The 5,016-nt window shown below is 52.1% G+C and overlaps 1 non-coding gene across 1 annotated transcript; it reads right to left on the bottom strand.

The window, feature by feature from the left end:
• Nucleotides 1-4,519: 4,519 nt before the first annotated feature.
• On the bottom strand, nt 4,520-4,660 carry LOC142573472 (U4 spliceosomal RNA). Its single transcript, XR_012826331.1, has one exon. It is a non-coding gene; the product is annotated as a U4 spliceosomal RNA (small nuclear RNA).
• Between the last annotated feature and the right edge of the window lie 356 nt (nt 4,661-5,016).

The following is a 5,016-nucleotide window of genomic DNA, read 5'->3' as shown; positions in this document are numbered from 1 at the left end:
TCAAACACAAACCGGATACCGTTTTCCAGCTGCCACTTGATGTCTGTCTTGATGGTATCTTCGACTGGTCGCCTCCATCCCCTGAAGCAGAGCCGGGCAGATCCAGATTTCCCATAGCCCAGAGGTAGGTGACAAGCGCGCAAGCCGAACGTGCGACTGGCTCTCGGAGGAGGAAATGGCAGATGCGAAACCACGTGACTACTGCCAACGTCTGATGTTTCGTCTATCCCGCTGCCGGGAAAAAATTGGAGGACGCTTAAGCTTCGCCTTCAAGAGTGGAACGCGACAGCGTTCCCGTCGACCCGCCAAGGGGTATTGGGCTACGGCGCAGCGACTACGATCCCCGCATCGGACGCGGTGAGCGTCAACCAACGCAGCGTTCGGCGCGACAACGAAATGTGCGCCTCAGCAAGCGACGAACGCCTGAGCCTTAGAAACAGCTCGTTTCTAAGGTGACACCGCGTTCACTAGAGGCGCTTTTGTACCGCTTTGAAGCATCGAACTCGTGGCTCAGTGGTAACGTCTCCGTCTCACACTCCGGAGACCCTGGTTCGATTCCCACCCAGCCCATCTTGGAAGTTGCTTTTTATTTATGAAGTGCCTGCCGTGATTTATCGCTCACGGCCGACGCCGCGGACGCCGACGCCGACACCGACGCCGACGCCGACGACACCGGCTTTTCTGCGACACGAGCTCCTTAACGCTATCGCGTTAAAACCGGCGGACGCGCCGATGGGCGGAGCGTTCGTCGAGACGCCAGCATGCAAAGGCCTTTGGTGGCCTAGGTTACAGTGGGTCGTCGCCAACAGCAGCGACGCGGCGCTGCGTTGACGTTTCAATCTCGACGACTGCTCCGACGACAGGGCTCGGAGCGCTCAGAGCGTTTCGAAGATGGAGGAGAGCCACCGAGACTAACCAGCCGAACGCGGGGCGCGCACCCTCTTTCAACAAGCCGAAGACAACGCCACTCGCGAGAGCAGTCTAAAGCGCTCATAAACGACCAGCAAAAGATGACATAAGTAGGGGTGGCGCTTCCCTTATGCTGCCCCCTTGGTTCCTTGCATGCGATAAAAAATCATAAATAACAACTACAAAGCCCGTTTTCGTGCATAGCGTTCGCCACCGGTGTTTCCCGGTGAACAATATGGTTACATAAGCTGCAGTTGCCGAGAAGTGTGTTATCGCGTTCCACTCTTAAAGGCGAAGCTTAAGCGTCCTCGAAACTTTCATTTGGGAGCTTACCGAGACTCAGGTAAACACAGGCGAGAACTTGCGTGGACAAGGACACACACACACACACACACACACACACGCACGCACGCACGCACGCACACGCACACACACACACACACACACACAAAGAACATTTCAGAAATCCCAAAGCGCCTGTATAGGTTTCGCATGCTCACACGCAAGCAGTCTTGTGTGTCTCCGCCGAATTTTATAGTGAAGCTGATTATGCGGGCCCTGTGCAATCGTTGTCGCACTTCGCTAAAACTGTCATCATCAGTAATGGCTCGAGCGTCGTCGTCCTCCACAGCTAGCTCGTTGGTGGCCCTCGGCGCTTCCGCGTGAACACGCTCCTGCCACTGCTCCCGCGTTCGTAGTCTTCTTCCACAGCTGGCTGGGTTGCCGCTCGCCAATCCAGCGTAGAATTTTAGTTCTCGTCGATGGTCTGAGATTCTCGATCTGCAGCTTCTTGCCTGGTTTGGGAATCTCAGAGCAATCTCCCTCACTTCCTGCCTGGGAAACTATACGGAGAGGATCGTCACGAAACGCATCCAGCAACACCGAGAAAACAAGAGGCTCTACCAAGACACCATGTTTGGCTTCAGGGCGAACCTCTCGACGCAGGACGTGCTTCTGCACTTCAAGCAAGAGGTCCTGGAGACAATGCCCAAGAATGGGGAAAACATAGTCATGGCACTTGATAGAAAAGGTGCTTTTGACAACGTCAGCCGCGATAATAGATAATAGCGGGGCTAAATAACACCAACTGCGGGCGAAGAATTCATGACTATGTCAAAGATTTCCTGACCAACAGAACGGCCACAGTGGGACTACGGGAGTTGAGGAGTGATGTCTTCACCACCCCAAGCCTCGGTCATCTCGCCCAATGTGGCGATGATCGGCCTAGCAGAAAGACTCAGCAGAATCCAGGGCATCTAGCACGCGATGTACGCAGACGACATCACGGTATCGGTGAACCATGGATCCCTGGGAGAGAAACAGGAGAAGCTACAACAAGTAGCAAGTTGTGTAGAAAGATACGTGAAGGAAAGAGGACTAGCCTGCTCTACAGAGAAGTCTGAGCTACTGAGGGTAGGAAGGCACCCCACTGATGCACCACTCGAGGTGAAACTGGAGGGGCAATACATCCCGGAGAGGAACATGATAAAAGTCCTGGGAATGTGGCTACAAGCACACAGGAAATGCAGCCACACACTCAGCCTGCTCAGCAAAGGCGCTGAACAGGTAGGCAGAATAACCAGAGTCTTCCACCGAAGGCATAGGATGAAAGAAGACGACACGCTAAAGCTCGTCAAAAGCCTCATAGTCAGCAGGGTAATCTACTCACTGCCATACCACCCTATTATCAAGAGCGAAACGGAACAAGCAGGGACAATCCTGCGGAAGGCCTACAAGACGGCACTCCACCTACCAAGAAACACACCGAACGATAAGCTGCTACAGCTAGGTATTAGCAACACCTTCGCCGAACTGGCAGAAGCACAGCTTGGAGCACAGTTTCACCGACTCAGAGACACGGCTACTGGAAAAGCGCTCCTGACAAAATTAGGTCGCGACCCAAGGAGGCATCTCGATCGATCCACCGATATACCCGACGAGATCCGTAAGACCCTGCAGGTCAGTACCATTCCGAAAAACATGGATCCAAATCTTCGCACGGCCAGAAGGCAGGCGCGAGCAGATTATGTGGAAAGGAATTTAGCCAAACTAGAAAACACGGTTTTCACGGATGCAACACTGTATCCACGGAATAGACATACAAACTACATTAAGGCAGCTTTGGTAGTGGTTGACAACGCAGGCAAGCTAATCACCTGCGCAACTACACGTAGCGCCAGGATAGTGGAAGCGGAATCGGCTATTCAGAGTTACTGAACTACCACAAAGGCAAGAGAATTAGATACTCCCCGCCACACAAAGCCTTAAGACAGCAAGAAGCAGCTAGTTGACGGAGACTGCAAACGGGAACCTTCTCTAACTTAGATATACTAAGCAAGGTGTATCCTACACAATTTAGGAACACATGTACGTAGTGTGGGGTAACCCCCACGCTTTACCATATAACCTGGGAGTGTAAACGTAACTACACATTTCACCAACACAAAACCCCGACTGCGGAGCAGTGGGAGAGCCGGCTCACCAGCTGCGAGCTCACCGCCCAAAGGGCAATGGTGCAGCACGCAAGCGAAGCAGCGCGGCTCAGTGGAGCCCTGGACTAGGGGCCCAACTCTGCCAAGAAGGTCAAGCGTCTGCAGCGATGAAGACGAAGACCGAACGCTAAACCCTTAATGGACCAAATAAAGTTTTATCGCTCTCTCTCTCGTCGATGGCTGTCGTCGTAATGAAGACACCGCGTGTACGGGGATATGAGCTATTGCTTAAGGGGTATGAGCCATTCATTGTCTTGCGCGAGGAACATATCGAATTTTGAAGCAATTTTGAAGAATCGGAAGTAGCAATGGCGGGTGGATGCTGCTAACTAGGGCACCGAGCACACTCGAGACATCAACCGCAAGCGACAAGGGCGGACTGCGGGCATACCTTCACTATGCAGGATAAGGTGAGGCGTGCAGACAGGACACAAGAGAAGAGAAGTGGACAACACGAATGCCTCACCTTTTCTTGCATAATGAATCCTTGCCAACTAGCTCAGCTTTCTGTCGTTCTAAGCTTCATAGCTTCACTGACGTCCTCCTCTCTGTCGCAGCCGAAAGTGTGAGTAATCTCATTAAGAAACACAAAACGTCAATCGTAAAATCAATCCAACCCATCGTAAAAATGATTGCAGCGCCCGCATCTCCGGTGGTGGGCCTTGCGACAAACACACGGGGCTTGGATTAATGGTTCCGCACATTCCACGCCAGCTGCAACTATGGGAAGTCCACGAGCAGTGCGTACCGCTGAGGAAGAAGCTAGCTACCGCGAGCGTCAGCGAAAGTTGGCTCGTGAACGAGCTCGTCGACGTAAGGCTGACTCCTAGCTACACGTCAGAGATGCCAAGCTTAAACGGCAGGGCCTACCCCGATCTGCGCGTCCGAGAAGGCGAAGCTCAACGTCAGCGGAACACAGCTTCGCTTTTCCACCGTGTTCACGAACTCGAAGGCTAGGTGTTTTTTTTTGTACCGTAGCCTAGCGGCTGCTAATATATTTGTTATTTGTGCGTTGTTGGGCCTCGGGACGTTATTGTTAGAAGGTAAGAGTAGCGGGCTTGAGAGAGCGTCATCACGAATCCACTTCGAGTAAGCTATTTTTTGAATTGCAGAAAGAAGCCCCGTAGGGCCAGCCAAAAATTGCCGTGGCCGACGGTATTTCACGTCGCCCTAGCGGGGTATTGGGAAAAGTTTTCAACTAGCAATAGTCGCCCCTCAGCAGCACTTCATTGGGTACGACACCGCCTCTGCGCAAAGCTGACTACAAGAGCGGTTCTACACGACCCCATTGCAACACACGGTATTACATTGGCGAGGGGCTTGTTTAAAATATTTGCTTTCTTCTCAGCAAATACTAGCACAACTGAAAGAAATGAAGTGTTTTTCTAGATGGTACGGTCAGTGCAACTACTTCTTTTATCTAAAACAAGTTATTTACGCCATGACATAAGTGTAAGTTCATTATATTATTCATGAATATTACATCACCTACGAAAATGCTATGAAACACCGCAATGTTTTGGCTAAGCCACCATGTTACGGCCCACTTTCGTGGCGTTTAGCATGCTTTTAGGGTGCCTCCATGTCCTGCACGCACGCCGCGCCACAAGAGCGG

The sequence above is a fragment of the Dermacentor variabilis genome, chromosome 2, assembly GCF_050947875.1.
Source record: "Dermacentor variabilis isolate Ectoservices chromosome 2, ASM5094787v1, whole genome shotgun sequence".
NCBI classification, from domain to species: Eukaryota; Metazoa; Arthropoda; class Arachnida; order Ixodida; family Ixodidae; genus Dermacentor; species Dermacentor variabilis.
This window is presented reverse-complemented; position numbering and strand designations above follow the sequence as displayed.